At 45.0% G+C, this 14,193-nt stretch overlaps 25 non-coding genes across 25 annotated transcripts; all 25 read right to left on the bottom strand.

Moving 5' to 3' along the window:
- Positions 1–81: 81 nt before the first annotated feature.
- LOC144400146 (U1 spliceosomal RNA) lies at positions 82–245 on the bottom strand. The gene has a single exon (XR_013462084.1). It is a non-coding gene; the product is annotated as a U1 spliceosomal RNA (small nuclear RNA).
- A 276-nt stretch (positions 246–521) lies between these two features.
- Positions 522–712, bottom strand: LOC144400231 (U2 spliceosomal RNA). Its single transcript, XR_013462169.1, has one exon. It is a non-coding gene; the product is annotated as a U2 spliceosomal RNA (small nuclear RNA).
- Positions 713–1,314: 602 nt separating this feature from the next.
- Positions 1,315–1,429, bottom strand: LOC144400653 (U5 spliceosomal RNA). The gene has a single exon (XR_013462588.1). It is a non-coding gene; the product is annotated as a U5 spliceosomal RNA (small nuclear RNA).
- A 442-nt stretch (positions 1,430–1,871) lies between these two features.
- LOC144400145 (U1 spliceosomal RNA) lies at positions 1,872–2,035 on the bottom strand. Its single transcript, XR_013462083.1, has one exon. It is a non-coding gene; the product is annotated as a U1 spliceosomal RNA (small nuclear RNA).
- A 276-nt stretch (positions 2,036–2,311) lies between these two features.
- Positions 2,312–2,502, bottom strand: LOC144400383 (U2 spliceosomal RNA). The gene has a single exon (XR_013462321.1). It is a non-coding gene; the product is annotated as a U2 spliceosomal RNA (small nuclear RNA).
- A 602-nt stretch (positions 2,503–3,104) lies between these two features.
- On the bottom strand, positions 3,105–3,219 carry LOC144400652 (U5 spliceosomal RNA). Its single transcript, XR_013462587.1, has one exon. It is a non-coding gene; the product is annotated as a U5 spliceosomal RNA (small nuclear RNA).
- Positions 3,220–3,661: 442 nt separating this feature from the next.
- Positions 3,662–3,825, bottom strand: LOC144400144 (U1 spliceosomal RNA). The gene has a single exon (XR_013462082.1). It is a non-coding gene; the product is annotated as a U1 spliceosomal RNA (small nuclear RNA).
- Positions 3,826–4,101: 276 nt separating this feature from the next.
- LOC144400382 (U2 spliceosomal RNA) lies at positions 4,102–4,292 on the bottom strand. Its single transcript, XR_013462320.1, has one exon. It is a non-coding gene; the product is annotated as a U2 spliceosomal RNA (small nuclear RNA).
- A 602-nt stretch (positions 4,293–4,894) lies between these two features.
- On the bottom strand, positions 4,895–5,009 carry LOC144400651 (U5 spliceosomal RNA). Its single transcript, XR_013462586.1, has one exon. It is a non-coding gene; the product is annotated as a U5 spliceosomal RNA (small nuclear RNA).
- Positions 5,010–5,451: 442 nt separating this feature from the next.
- Positions 5,452–5,615, bottom strand: LOC144400143 (U1 spliceosomal RNA). Its single transcript, XR_013462081.1, has one exon. It is a non-coding gene; the product is annotated as a U1 spliceosomal RNA (small nuclear RNA).
- A 276-nt stretch (positions 5,616–5,891) lies between these two features.
- Positions 5,892–6,082, bottom strand: LOC144400381 (U2 spliceosomal RNA). The gene has a single exon (XR_013462319.1). It is a non-coding gene; the product is annotated as a U2 spliceosomal RNA (small nuclear RNA).
- Positions 6,083–6,519: 437 nt separating this feature from the next.
- On the bottom strand, positions 6,520–6,683 carry LOC144400141 (U1 spliceosomal RNA). Its single transcript, XR_013462079.1, has one exon. It is a non-coding gene; the product is annotated as a U1 spliceosomal RNA (small nuclear RNA).
- A 276-nt stretch (positions 6,684–6,959) lies between these two features.
- LOC144400380 (U2 spliceosomal RNA) lies at positions 6,960–7,150 on the bottom strand. The gene has a single exon (XR_013462318.1). It is a non-coding gene; the product is annotated as a U2 spliceosomal RNA (small nuclear RNA).
- Positions 7,151–7,752: 602 nt separating this feature from the next.
- On the bottom strand, positions 7,753–7,867 carry LOC144400650 (U5 spliceosomal RNA). The gene has a single exon (XR_013462585.1). It is a non-coding gene; the product is annotated as a U5 spliceosomal RNA (small nuclear RNA).
- A 442-nt stretch (positions 7,868–8,309) lies between these two features.
- Positions 8,310–8,473, bottom strand: LOC144400140 (U1 spliceosomal RNA). The gene has a single exon (XR_013462078.1). It is a non-coding gene; the product is annotated as a U1 spliceosomal RNA (small nuclear RNA).
- Positions 8,474–8,749: 276 nt separating this feature from the next.
- LOC144400379 (U2 spliceosomal RNA) lies at positions 8,750–8,940 on the bottom strand. Its single transcript, XR_013462317.1, has one exon. It is a non-coding gene; the product is annotated as a U2 spliceosomal RNA (small nuclear RNA).
- A 437-nt stretch (positions 8,941–9,377) lies between these two features.
- LOC144400139 (U1 spliceosomal RNA) lies at positions 9,378–9,541 on the bottom strand. Its single transcript, XR_013462077.1, has one exon. It is a non-coding gene; the product is annotated as a U1 spliceosomal RNA (small nuclear RNA).
- A 276-nt stretch (positions 9,542–9,817) lies between these two features.
- Positions 9,818–10,008, bottom strand: LOC144400377 (U2 spliceosomal RNA). Its single transcript, XR_013462315.1, has one exon. It is a non-coding gene; the product is annotated as a U2 spliceosomal RNA (small nuclear RNA).
- Positions 10,009–10,610: 602 nt separating this feature from the next.
- On the bottom strand, positions 10,611–10,725 carry LOC144400649 (U5 spliceosomal RNA). Its single transcript, XR_013462584.1, has one exon. It is a non-coding gene; the product is annotated as a U5 spliceosomal RNA (small nuclear RNA).
- A 442-nt stretch (positions 10,726–11,167) lies between these two features.
- On the bottom strand, positions 11,168–11,331 carry LOC144400138 (U1 spliceosomal RNA). The gene has a single exon (XR_013462076.1). It is a non-coding gene; the product is annotated as a U1 spliceosomal RNA (small nuclear RNA).
- Positions 11,332–11,607: 276 nt separating this feature from the next.
- Positions 11,608–11,798, bottom strand: LOC144400376 (U2 spliceosomal RNA). The gene has a single exon (XR_013462314.1). It is a non-coding gene; the product is annotated as a U2 spliceosomal RNA (small nuclear RNA).
- A 437-nt stretch (positions 11,799–12,235) lies between these two features.
- On the bottom strand, positions 12,236–12,399 carry LOC144400137 (U1 spliceosomal RNA). The gene has a single exon (XR_013462075.1). It is a non-coding gene; the product is annotated as a U1 spliceosomal RNA (small nuclear RNA).
- Positions 12,400–12,675: 276 nt separating this feature from the next.
- Positions 12,676–12,866, bottom strand: LOC144400375 (U2 spliceosomal RNA). Its single transcript, XR_013462313.1, has one exon. It is a non-coding gene; the product is annotated as a U2 spliceosomal RNA (small nuclear RNA).
- Positions 12,867–13,468: 602 nt separating this feature from the next.
- On the bottom strand, positions 13,469–13,583 carry LOC144400648 (U5 spliceosomal RNA). Its single transcript, XR_013462583.1, has one exon. It is a non-coding gene; the product is annotated as a U5 spliceosomal RNA (small nuclear RNA).
- A 442-nt stretch (positions 13,584–14,025) lies between these two features.
- LOC144400136 (U1 spliceosomal RNA) lies at positions 14,026–14,189 on the bottom strand. The gene has a single exon (XR_013462074.1). It is a non-coding gene; the product is annotated as a U1 spliceosomal RNA (small nuclear RNA).
- Positions 14,190–14,193: the final 4 nt, after the last annotated feature.

Here is a 14,193-nt window from a genome sequence, read left to right as displayed (position 1 = left end):
GCTGAAAATCTTGTTGATTTCACAATGGATTCAGACAGTGATGATTAAACGGGACACCTGGTTTTTCTTTGACTTCAATATCAGGGGAGAGCGCGAACGCAGTCCCCCACTACCACAAATTATGCAGTCGAGATTCCCACATTTGGGGAATTCGCAGTGGTCAGCACAGTCGCAGTGCAATGACTGAGCCTCGCCCTGGGTGAACCACCTTCTTGATCATGGTATCTCCCCTGCCAGGTAAGTATGAGTTGGTGGTGACAGAGGCAGGGACGGTATTCCCAGTCACAGCATTTGTGGTGACGGTTCGCAGATGGCACCGTCCTCACAGATCGGTGAAGTTAAAATCAGTGATTTGAGACTTGCAAAACAAAGGCACTATTGATGAGTAAGCATAAGTCACTTGCCAAAAGCCTCAGTCTTAAAAACTATGTGGAGGTGAGACTTGTTTTACTCAAAGCAGAAATCATTTCCAACACCACACCACTGATTCAGGGTACCCTTTCTTTTATTTTCCACAATTTAAAGGGTGCACCGTTCCCGGAGGTGCTGCAATACCGGGCCGATGCTTGGAGTGAACGGAGCAAGCCCCTTTTTCATCTCCCAGAGCTAAAAATCGGCTTAATATGTAGTCCTCGTATCGAGGACATATCAGATATTAAACTGATAAGAACAGATACTACACTTGATCTTAGCCAAAAGGCCGAGAAGCGATAACACCAAACTGTTTGTTTGCAGACCCAACGTACCAGCACATATCTCAATTGTCGCGGTGCGGTTCTTTCAACTGGGCGTAGCAGTCGCTTGCTACTTAACAACCCACTCCCCACGCTGCCCCCGTCCTCAAAAAAGCTAAAATCATTGATTTGTTTACAAGCAAAAGTGTAAACTCCTGCTGAAATCTGGTTGATTTCACTGTTGTTTCAGACACTAGAGACTCCAGTGATGATTAATCACTGTAAAGTCCTGCTGAAAATCTTGTTGATTTCACAATGGATTCAGACAGAGATTTGAGACTTGCTGCAAGGCTCCACTAGTGACTCCAGTGATGATTCCTGCTGAAAATCTTGTTGATTTCACAATGAATTCAGACAGTGATTTGCTGATTTGAGACGTGCTCCACCGGAGACTCCAGTAAAGTGACCATTAATCCCTGTAAAATCCTGCTGAAATCTGGTTGATTTCACTTTGGATTCAGACAGTGATTTGAGACTTGCTGCACTAGTGACTCCAGTGATAAGTAAACACAACTTTGTTTGTGCTCCATTGTCAGGAGCCTCTGTCCAACTACTTTTCTTTTCACACAAGTACATGAGGCTCAGCCAATTGGCAGAGCCTGCCAAAAATATGGTCAACTCATTGTTGTTCCTCTCCACGGAAGTCTTTAGTAAAAGGCGAAAGACTTATGCGTATTGAAGAGAAACCAAAGTCAGTTGCGGAATCAGGTGGCAGGCAGCCTTATATCCCAGTCGCAACAGTGATCCCTCTTGTGGTTGGGACTGGTTGAGCTGCGGTTGTCCAATGCCAAACCCATTCCCCAGCACCAGCCATCAAAAACTCATTGATTTGTTTACAAGCAAAAGTGTAAAGTCCTGCTGAAATGTGCTTGATTTCACTTTGGATTCAGACAGTGATTTGCTGATTTGAGACGTGCTCCACTGGAGACTCCAGCGCAGTGATGATTAATGCTGAAATCTGGTTGATTTCACTTTGGATTCAGACAGTGATTTGCTGATTGTAGACTCCCTCCACCGGAGACTCCAGTGCAGTGGTGATTAATCCGTGTAAAATCCTGCTGAAATGTGGTTGATTTCACTAGGGATTCAGACAGTGATGATTAAACGGGACACCTGGTTTTTCTTTGACTTCAATATCAGGGGAGAGCGCGAACGCAGTCCCCCACTACCACAAATTATGCAGTCGAGATTCCCACATTTGGGGAATTCGCAGTGGTCAGCACAGTCGCAGTGCAATGACTGAGCCTCGCCCTGGGTGAACCACCTTCTTGATCATGGTATCTCCCCTGCCAGGTAAGTATGAGTTGGTGGTGACAGAGGCAGGGACGGTATTCCCAGTCACAGCATTTGTGGTGACGGTTCGCAGATGGCACCGTCCTCACAGATCGGTGAAGTTAAAATCAGTGATTTGAGACTTGCAAAACAAAGGCACTATTGATGAGTAAGCATAAGTCACTTGCCAAAAGCCTCAGTCTTAAAAACTATGTGGAGGTGAGACTTGTTTTACTCAAAGCAGAAATCATTTCCAACACCACACCACTGATTCAGGTTACCCTTTCTTTTATTTTCCACAATTTAAAGGGTGCACCGTTCCCGGAGGTGCTGCAATACCGGGCCGATGCTTGGAGTGAACGGAGCAAGCCCCTTTTTCATCTCCCAGAGCTAAAAATCGGCTTAATATGTAGTCCTCGTATAGAGGACATATCAGATATTAAACTGATAAGAACAGATACTACACTTGATCTTAGCCAAAAGGCCGAGAAGCGATAACACCAAACTGTTTGTTTGCAGACCCAACGTACCAGCACATATCTCAATTGTCGCGGTGCGGTTCTTTCAACTGGGCGTAGCAGTCGCTTGCTACTTAACAACCCACTCCCCACGCTGCCCCCGTCCTCAAAAAAGCTAAAATCATTGATTTGTTTACAAGCAAAAGTGTAAACTCCTGCTGAAATCTGGTTGATTTCACTGTTGTTTCAGACACTAGAGACTCCAGTGATGATTAATCACTGTAAAGTCCTGCTGAAAATCTTGTTGATTTCACAATGGATTCAGACAGAGATTTGAGACTTGCTGCAAGGCTCCACTAGTGACTCCAGTGATGATTCCTGCTGAAAATCTTGTTGATTTCACAATGAATTCAGACAGTGATTTGCTGATTTGAGACGTGCTCCACCGGAGACTCCAGTAAAGTGACCATTAATCCCTGTAAAATCCTGCTGAAATCTGGTTGATTTCACTTTGGATTCAGACAGTGATTTGAGACTTGCTGCACTAGTGACTCCAGTGATAAGTAAACACAACTTTGTTTGTGCTCCATTGTCAGGAGCCTCTGTCCAACTACTTTTCTTTTCACACAAGTACATGAGGCTCAGCCAATTGGCAGAGCCTGCCAAAAATATGGTCAACTCATTGTTGTTCCTCTCCACGGAAGTCTTTAGTAAAAGGCGAAAGACTTATGCGTATTGAAGAGAAACCAAAGTCAGTTGCGGAATCAGGTGGCAGGCAGCCTTATATCCCAGTCGCAACAGTGATCCCTCTTGTGGTTGGGACTGGTTGAGCTGCGGTTGTCCAATGCCAAACCCATTCCCCAGCACCAGCCATCAAAAACTCATTGATTTGTTTACAAGCAAAAGTGTAAAGTCCTGCTGAAATGTGCTTGATTTCACTTTGGATTCAGACAGTGATTTGCTGATTTGAGACGTGCTCCACTGGAGACTCCAGCGCAGTGATGATTAATGCTGAAATCTGGTTGATTTCACTTTGGATTCAGACAGTGATTTGCTGATTGTAGACTCCCTCCACCGGAGACTCCAGTGCAGTGGTGATTAATCCGTGTAAAATCCTGCTGAAATGTGGTTGATTTCACTAGGGATTCAGACAGTGATGATTAAACGGGACACCTGGTTTTTCTTTGACTTCAATATCAGGGGAGAGCGCGAACGCAGTCCCCCACTACCACAAATTATGCAGTCGAGATTCCCACATTTGGGGAATTCGCAGTGGTCAGCACAGTCGCAGTGCAATGACTGAGCCTCGCCCTGGGTGAACCACCTTCTTGATCATGGTATCTCCCCTGCCAGGTAAGTATGAGTTGGTGGTGACAGAGGCAGGGACGGTATTCCCAGTCACAGCATTTGTGGTGACGGTTCGCAGATGGCACCGTCCTCACAGATCGGTGAAGTTAAAATCAGTGATTTGAGACTTGCAAAACAAAGGCACTATTGATGAGTAAGCATAAGTCACTTGCCAAAAGCCTCAGTCTTAAAAACTATGTGGAGGTGAGACTTGTTTTACTCAAAGCAGAAATCATTTCCAACACCACACCACTGATTCAGGTTACCCTTTCTTTTATTTTCCACAATTTAAAGGGTGCACCGTTCCCGGAGGTGCTGCAATACCGGGCCGATGCTTGGAGTGAACGGAGCAAGCCCCTTTTTCATCTCCCAGAGCTAAAAATCGGCTTAATATGTAGTCCTCGTATAGAGGACATATCAGATATTAAACTGATAAGAACAGATACTACACTTGATCTTAGCCAAAAGGCCGAGAAGCGATAACACCAAACTGTTTGTTTGCAGACCCAACGTACCAGCACATATCTCAATTGTCGCGGTGCGGTTCTTTCAACTGGGCGTAGCAGTCGCTTGCTACTTAACAACCCACTCCCCACGCTGCCCCCGTCCTCAAAAAAGCTAAAATCATTGATTTGTTTACAAGCAAAAGTGTAAACTCCTGCTGAAATCTGGTTGATTTCACTGTTGTTTCAGACACTAGAGACTCCAGTGATGATTAATCACTGTAAAGTCCTGCTGAAAATCTTGTTGATTTCACAATGGATTCAGACAGAGATTTGAGACTTGCTGCAAGGCTCCACTAGTGACTCCAGTGATGATTCCTGCTGAAAATCTTGTTGATTTCACAATGAATTCAGACAGTGATTTGCTGATTTGAGACGTGCTCCACCGGAGACTCCAGTAAAGTGACCATTAATCCCTGTAAAATCCTGCTGAAATCTGGTTGATTTCACTTTGGATTCAGACAGTGATTTGAGACTTGCTGCACTAGTGACTCCAGTGATAAGTAAACACAACTTTGTTTGTGCTCCATTGTCAGGAGCCTCTGTCCAACTACTTTTCTTTTCACACAAGTACATGAGGCTCAGCCAATTGGCAGAGCCTGCCAAAAATATGGTCAACTCATTGTTGTTCCTCTCCACGGAAGTCTTTAGTAAAAGGCGAAAGACTTATGCGTATTGAAGAGAAACCAAAGTCAGTTGCGGAATCAGGTGGCAGGCAGCCTTATATCCCAGTCGCAACAGTGATCCCTCTTGTGGTTGGGACTGGTTGAGCTGCGGTTGTCCAATGCCAAACCCATTCCCCAGCACCAGCCATCAAAAACTCATTGATTTGTTTACAAGCAAAAGTGTAAAGTCCTGCTGAAATGTGCTTGATTTCACTTTGGATTCAGACAGTGATTTGCTGATTTGAGACGTGCTCCACTGGAGACTCCAGCGCAGTGATGATTAATGCTGAAATCTGGTTGATTTCACTTTGGATTCAGACAGTGATTTGCTGATTGTAGACTCCCTCCACCGGAGACTCCAGTGCAGTGGTGATTAATCCGTGTAAAATCCTGCTGAAATGTGGTTGATTTCACTAGGGATTCAGACAGTGATGATTAAACGGGACACCTGGTTTTTCTTTGACTTCAATATCAGGGGAGAGCGCGAACGCAGTCCCCCACTACCACAAATTATGCAGTCGAGATTCCCACATTTGGGGAATTCGCAGTGGTCAGCACAGTCGCAGTGCAATGACTGAGCCTCGCCCTGGGTGAACCACCTTCTTGATCATGGTATCTCCCCTGCCAGGTAAGTATGAGTTGGTGGTGACAGAGGCAGGGACGGTATTCCCAGTCACAGCATTTGTGGTGACGGTTCGCAGATGGCACCGTCCTCACAGATCGGTGAAGTTAAAATCAGTGATTTGAGACTTGCAAAACAAAGGCACTATTGATGAGTAAGCATAAGTCACTTGCCAAAAGCCTCAGTCTTAAAAACTATGTGGAGGTGAGACTTGTTTTACTCAAAGCAGAAATCATTTCCAACACCACACCACTGATTCAGGTTACCCTTTCTTTTATTTTCCACAATTTAAAGGGTGCACCGTTCCCGGAGGTGCTGCAATACCGGGCCGATGCTTGGAGTGAACGGAGCAAGCCCCTTTTTCATCTCCCAGAGCTAAAAATCGGCTTAATATGTAGTCCTCGTATAGAGGACATATCAGATATTAAACTGATAAGAACAGATACTACACTTGATCTTAGCCAAAAGGCCGAGAAGCGATAACACCAAACTGTTTGTTTGCAGACCCAACGTACCAGCACATATCTCAATTGTCGCGGTGCGGTTCTTTCAACTGGGCGTAGCAGTCGCTTGCTACTTAACAACCCACTCCCCACGCTGCCCCCGTCCTCAAAAAAGCTAAAATCATTGATTTGTTTACAAGCAAAAGTGTAAACTCCTGCTGAAATCTGGTTGATTTCACTGTTGTTTCAGACACTAGAGACTCCAGTGATGATTAATCACTGTAAAGTCCTGCTGAAAATCTTGTTGATTTCACAATGGATTCAGACAGAGATTTGAGACTTGCTGCAAGGCTCCACTAGTGACTCCAGTTATGATTAATCACTGTAAAGTCCTGCTGAAAATCTTGTTGATTTCACAATGGATTCAGACAGTGATGATTAAACGGGACACCTGGTTTTTCTTTGACTTCAATATCAGGGGAGAGCGCGAACGCAGTCCCCCACTACCACAAATTATGCAGTCGAGATTCCCACATTTGGGGAATTCGCAGTGGTCAGCACAGTCGCAGTGCAATGACTGAGCCTCGCCCTGGGTGAACCACCTTCTTGATCATGGTATCTCCCCTGCCAGGTAAGTATGAGTTGGTGGTGACAGAGGCAGGGACGGTATTCCCAGTCACAGCATTTGTGGTGACGGTTCGCAGATGGCACCGTCCTCACAGATCGGTGAAGTTAAAATCAGTGATTTGAGACTTGCAAAACAAAGGCACTATTGATGAGTAAGCATAAGTCACTTGCCAAAAGCCTCAGTCTTAAAAACTATGTGGAGGTGAGACTTGTTTTACTCAAAGCAGAAATCATTTCCAACACCACACCACTGATTCAGGTTACCCTTTCTTTTATTTTCCACAATTTAAAGGGTGCACCGTTCCCGGAGGTGCTGCAATACCGGGCCGATGCTTGGAGTGAACGGAGCAAGCCCCTTTTTCATCTCCCAGAGCTAAAAATCGGCTTAATATGTAGTCCTCGTATAGAGGACATATCAGATATTAAACTGATAAGAACAGATACTACACTTGATCTTAGCCAAAAGGCCGAGAAGCGATAACACCAAACTGTTTGTTTGCAGACCCAACGTACCAGCACATATCTCAATTGTCGCGGTGCGGTTCTTTCAACTGGGCGTAGCAGTCGCTTGCTACTTAACAACCCACTCCCCACGCTGCCCCCGTCCTCAAAAAAGCTAAAATCATTGATTTGTTTACAAGCAAAAGTGTAAACTCCTGCTGAAATCTGGTTGATTTCACTGTTGTTTCAGACACTAGAGACTCCAGTGATGATTAATCACTGTAAAGTCCTGCTGAAAATCTTGTTGATTTCACAATGGATTCAGACAGAGATTTGAGACTTGCTGCAAGGCTCCACTAGTGACTCCAGTGATGATTCCTGCTGAAAATCTTGTTGATTTCACAATGAATTCAGACAGTGATTTGCTGATTTGAGACGTGCTCCACCGGAGACTCCAGTAAAGTGACCATTAATCCCTGTAAAATCCTGCTGAAATCTGGTTGATTTCACTTTGGATTCAGACAGTGATTTGAGACTTGCTGCACTAGTGACTCCAGTGATAAGTAAACACAACTTTGTTTGTGCTCCATTGTCAGGAGCCTCTGTCCAACTACTTTTCTTTTCACACAAGTACATGAGGCTCAGCCAATTGGCAGAGCCTGCCAAAAATATGGTCAACTCATTGTTGTTCCTCTCCACGGAAGTCTTTAGTAAAAGGCGAAAGACTTATGCGTATTGAAGAGAAACCAAAGTCAGTTGCGGAATCAGGTGGCAGGCAGCCTTATATCCCAGTCGCAACAGTGATCCCTCTTGTGGTTGGGACTGGTTGAGCTGCGGTTGTCCAATGCCAAACCCATTCCCCAGCACCAGCCATCAAAAACTCATTGATTTGTTTACAAGCAAAAGTGTAAAGTCCTGCTGAAATGTGCTTGATTTCACTTTGGATTCAGACAGTGATTTGCTGATTTGAGACGTGCTCCACTGGAGACTCCAGCGCAGTGATGATTAATGCTGAAATCTGGTTGATTTCACTTTGGATTCAGACAGTGATTTGCTGATTGTAGACTCCCTCCACCGGAGACTCCAGTGCAGTGGTGATTAATCCGTGTAAAATCCTGCTGAAATGTGGTTGATTTCACTAGGGATTCAGACAGTGATGATTAAACGGGACACCTGGTTTTTCTTTGACTTCAATATCAGGGGAGAGCGCGAACGCAGTCCCCCACTACCACAAATTATGCAGTCGAGATTCCCACATTTGGGGAATTCGCAGTGGTCAGCACAGTCGCAGTGCAATGACTGAGCCTCGCCCTGGGTGAACCACCTTCTTGATCATGGTATCTCCCCTGCCAGGTAAGTATGAGTTGGTGGTGACAGAGGCAGGGACGGTATTCCCAGTCACAGCATTTGTGGTGACGGTTCGCAGATGGCACCGTCCTCACAGATCGGTGAAGTTAAAATCAGTGATTTGAGACTTGCAAAACAAAGGCACTATTGATGAGTAAGCATAAGTCACTTGCCAAAAGCCTCAGTCTTAAAAACTATGTGGAGGTGAGACTTGTTTTACTCAAAGCAGAAATCATTTCCAACACCACACCACTGATTCAGGTTACCCTTTCTTTTATTTTCCACAATTTAAAGGGTGCACCGTTCCCGGAGGTGCTGCAATACCGGGCCGATGCTTGGAGTGAACGGAGCAAGCCCCTTTTTCATCTCCCAGAGCTAAAAATCGGCTTAATATGTAGTCCTCGTATAGAGGACATATCAGATATTAAACTGATAAGAACAGATACTACACTTGATCTTAGCCAAAAGGCCGAGAAGCGATAACACCAAACTGTTTGTTTGCAGACCCAACGTACCAGCACATATCTCAATTGTCGCGGTGCGGTTCTTTCAACTGGGCGTAGCAGTCGCTTGCTACTTAACAACCCACTCCCCACGCTGCCCCCGTCCTCAAAAAAGCTAAAATCATTGATTTGTTTACAAGCAAAAGTGTAAACTCCTGCTGAAATCTGGTTGATTTCACTGTTGTTTCAGACACTAGAGACTCCAGTGATGATTAATCACTGTAAAGTCCTGCTGAAAATCTTGTTGATTTCACAATGGATTCAGACAGAGATTTGAGACTTGCTGCAAGGCTCCACTAGTGACTCCAGTGATGATTAATCACTGTAAAGTCCTGCTGAAAATCTTGTTGATTTCACAATGGATTCAGACAGTGATGATTAAACGGGACACCTGGTTTTTCTTTGACTTCAATATCAGGGGAGAGCGCGAACGCAGTCCCCCACTACCACAAATTATGCAGTCGAGATTCCCACATTTGGGGAATTCGCAGTGGTCAGCACAGTCGCAGTGCAATGACTGAGCCTCGCCCTGGGTGAACCACCTTCTTGATCATGGTATCTCCCCTGCCAGGTAAGTATGAGTTGGTGGTGACAGAGGCAGGGACGGTATTCCCAGTCACAGCATTTGTGGTGACGGTTCGCAGATGGCACCGTCCTCACAGATCGGTGAAGTTAAAATCAGTGATTTGAGACTTGCAAAACAAAGGCACTATTGATGAGTAAGCATAAGTCACTTGCCAAAAGCCTCAGTCTTAAAAACTATGTGGAGGTGAGACTTGTTTTACTCAAAGCAGAAATCATTTCCAACACCACACCACTGATTCAGGTTACCCTTTCTTTTATTTTCCACAATTTAAAGGGTGCACCGTTCCCGGAGGTGCTGCAATACCGGGCCGATGCTTGGAGTGAACGGAGCAAGCCCCTTTTTCATCTCCCAGAGCTAAAAATCGGCTTAATATGTAGTCCTCGTATAGAGGACATATCAGATATTAAACTGATAAGAACAGATACTACACTTGATCTTAGCCAAAAGGCCGAGAAGCGATAACACCAAACTGTTTGTTTGCAGACCCAACGTACCAGCACATATCTCAATTGTCGCGGTGCGGTTCTTTCAACTGGGCGTAGCAGTCGCTTGCTACTTAACAACCCACTCCCCACGCTGCCCCCGTCCTCAAAAAAGCTAAAATCATTGATTTGTTTACAAGCAAAAGTGTAAACTCCTGCTGAAATCTGGTTGATTTCACTGTTGTTTCAGACACTAGAGACTCCAGTGATGATTAATCACTGTAAAGTCCTGCTGAAAATCTTGTTGATTTCACAATGGATTCAGACAGAGATTTGAGACTTGCTGCAAGGCTCCACTAGTGACTCCAGTGATGATTCCTGCTGAAAATCTTGTTGATTTCACAATGAATTCAGACAGTGATTTGCTGATTTGAGACGTGCTCCACCGGAGACTCCAGTAAAGTGACCATTAATCCCTGTAAAATCCTGCTGAAATCTGGTTGATTTCACTTTGGATTCAGACAGTGATTTGAGACTTGCTGCACTAGTGACTCCAGTGATAAGTAAACACAACTTTGTTTGTGCTCCATTGTCAGGAGCCTCTGTCCAACTACTTTTCTTTTCACACAAGTACATGAGGCTCAGCCAATTGGCAGAGCCTGCCAAAAATATGGTCAACTCATTGTTGTTCCTCTCCACGGAAGTCTTTAGTAAAAGGCGAAAGACTTATGCGTATTGAAGAGAAACCAAAGTCAGTTGCGGAATCAGGTGGCAGGCAGCCTTATATCCCAGTCGCAACAGTGATCCCTCTTGTGGTTGGGACTGGTTGAGCTGCGGTTGTCCAATGCCAAACCCATTCCCCAGCACCAGCCATCAAAAACTCATTGATTTGTTTACAAGCAAAAGTGTAAAGTCCTGCTGAAATGTGCTTGATTTCACTTTGGATTCAGACAGTGATTTGCTGATTTGAGACGTGCTCCACTGGAGACTCCAGCGCAGTGATGATTAATGCTGAAATCTGGTTGATTTCACTTTGGATTCAGACAGTGATTTGCTGATTGTAGACTCCCTCCACCGGAGACTCCAGTGCAGTGGTGATTAATCCGTGTAAAATCCTGCTGAAATGTGGTTGATTTCACTAGGGATTCAGACAGTGATGATTAAACGGGACACCTGGTTTTTCTTTGACTTCAATATCAGGGGAGAGCGCGAACGCAGTCCCCCACTACCACAAATTATGCAGTCGAGATTCCCACATTTGGGGAATTCGCAGTGGTCAGCACAGTCGCAGTGCAATGACTGAGCCTCGCCCTGGGTGAACCACCTTCTTGATCATGGTATCTCCCCTGCCAGGTAAGTATGAGTTGGTGGTGACAGAGGCAGGGACGGTATTCCCAGTCACAGCATTTGTGGTGACGGTTCGCAGATGGCACCGTCCTCACAGATCGGTGAAGTTAAAATCAGTGATTTGAGACTTGCAAAACAAAGGCACTATTGATGAGTAAGCATAAGTCACTTGCCAAAAGCCTCAGTCTTAAAAACTATGTGGAGGTGAGACTTGTTTTACTCAAAGCAGAAATCATTTCCAACACCACACCACTGATTCAGGTTACCCTTTCTTTTATTTTCCACAATTTAAAGGGTGCACCGTTCCCGGAGGTGCTGCAATACCGGGCCGATGCTTGGAGTGAACGGAGCAAGCCCCTTTTTCATCTCCCAGAGCTAAAAATCGGCTTAATATGTAGTCCTCGTATAGAGGACATATCAGATATTAAACTGATAAGAACAGATACTACACTTGATCTTAGCCAAAAGGCCGAGAAGCGATAACACCAAACTGTTTGTTTGCAGACCCAACGTACCAGCACATATCTCAATTGTCGCGGTGCGGTTCTTTCAACTGGGCGTAGCAGTCGCTTGCTACTTAACAACCCACTCCCCACGCTGCCCCCGTCCTCAAAAAAGCTAAAATCATTGATTTGTTTACAAGCAAAAGTGTAAACTCCTGCTGAAATCTGGTTGATTTCACTGTTGTTTCAGACACTAGAGACTCCAGTGATGATTAATCACTGTAAAGTCCTGCTGAAAATCTTGTTGATTTCACAATGGATTCAGACAGAGATTTGAGACTTGCTGCAAGGCTCCACTAGTGACTCCAGTTATGATTAATCACTGTAAAGTCCTGCTGAAAATCTTGTTGATTTCACAATGGATTCAGACAGTGATGATTAAACGGGACACCTGGTTTTTCTTTGACTTCAATATCAGGGGAGAGCGCGAACGCAGTCCCCCACTACCACAAATTATGCAGTCGAGATTCCCACATTTGGGGAATTCGCAGTGGTCAGCACAGTCGCAGTGCAATGACTGAGCCTCGCCCTGGGTGAACCACCTTCTTGATCATGGTATCTCCCCTGCCAGGTAAGTATGAGTTGGTGGTGACAGAGGCAGGGACGGTATTCCCAGTCACAGCATTTGTGGTGACGGTTCGCAGATGGCACCGTCCTCACAGATCGGTGAAGTTAAAATCAGTGATTTGAGACTTGCAAAACAAAGGCACTATTGATGAGTAAGCATAAGTCACTTGCCAAAAGCCTCAGTCTTAAAAACTATGTGGAGGTGAGACTTGTTTTACTCAAAGCAGAAATCATTTCCAACACCACACCACTGATTCAGGTTACCCTTTCTTTTATTTTCCACAATTTAAAGGGTGCACCGTTCCCGGAGGTGCTGCAATACCGGGCCGATGCTTGGAGTGAACGGAGCAAGCCCCTTTTTCATCTCCCAGAGCTAAAAATCGGCTTAATATGTAGTCCTCGTATAGAGGACATATCAGATATTAAACTGATAAGAACAGATACTACACTTGATCTTAGCCAAAAGGCCGAGAAGCGATAACACCAAACTGTTTGTTTGCAGACCCAACGTACCAGCACATATCTCAATTGTCGCGGTGCGGTTCTTTCAACTGGGCGTAGCAGTCGCTTGCTACTTAACAACCCACTCCCCACGCTGCCCCCGTCCTCAAAAAAGCTAAAATCATTGATTTGTTTACAAGCAAAAGTGTAAACTCCTGCTGAAATCTGGTTGATTTCACTGTTGTTTCAGACACTAGAGACTCCAGTGATGATTAATCACTGTAAAGTCCTGCTGAAAATCTTGTTGATTTCACAATGGATTCAGACAGAGATTTGAGACTTGCTGCAAGGCTCCACTAGTGACTCCAGTGATGATTCCTGCTGAAAATCTTGTTGATTTCACAATGAATTCAGACAGTGATTTGCTGATTTGAGACGTGCTCCACCGGAGACTCCAGTAAAGTGACCATTAATCCCTGTAAAATCCTGCTGAAATCTGGTTGATTTCACTTTGGATTCAGACAGTGATTTGAGACTTGCTGCACTAGTGACTCCAGTGATAAGTAAACACAACTTTGTTTGTGCTCCATTGTCAGGAGCCTCTGTCCAACTACTTTTCTTTTCACACAAGTACATGAGGCTCAGCCAATTGGCAGAGCCTGCCAAAAATATGGTCAACTCATTGTTGTTCCTCTCCACGGAAGTCTTTAGTAAAAGGCGAAAGACTTATGCGTATTGAAGAGAAACCAAAGTCAGTTGCGGAATCAGGTGGCAGGCAGCCTTATATCCCAGTCGCAACAGTGATCCCTCTTGTGGTTGGGACTGGTTGAGCTGCGGTTGTCCAATGCCAAACCCATTCCCCAGCACCAGCCATCAAAAACTCATTGATTTGTTTACAAGCAAAAGTGTAAAGTCCTGCTGAAATGTGCTTGATTTCACTTTGGATTCAGACAGTGATTTGCTGATTTGAGACGTGCTCCACTGGAGACTCCAGCGCAGTGATGATTAATGCTGAAATCTGGTTGATTTCACTTTGGATTCAGACAGTGATTTGCTGATTGTAGACTCCCTCCACCGGAGACTCCAGTGCAGTGGTGATTAATCCGTGTAAAATCCTGCTGAAATGTGGTTGATTTCACTAGGGATTCAGACAGTGATGATTAAACGGGACACCTGGTTTTTCTTTGACTTCAATATCAGGGGAGAGCGCGAACGCAGTCCCCCACTACCACAAATTATGCAGTCGAGATTCCCACATTTGGGGAATTCGCAGTGGTCAGCACAGTCGCAGTGCAATGACTGAGCCTCGCCCTGGGTGAACCACCTTCTTGATCATGGTATCTCCCCTGCCAGGTAAGTATGAGT

This window comes from Gasterosteus aculeatus, chromosome 2 (genome assembly GCF_964276395.1).
Source record: "Gasterosteus aculeatus chromosome 2, fGasAcu3.hap1.1, whole genome shotgun sequence".
NCBI classification, from domain to species: Eukaryota; Metazoa; Chordata; class Actinopteri; order Perciformes; family Gasterosteidae; genus Gasterosteus; species Gasterosteus aculeatus.
This window is presented reverse-complemented; position numbering and strand designations above follow the sequence as displayed.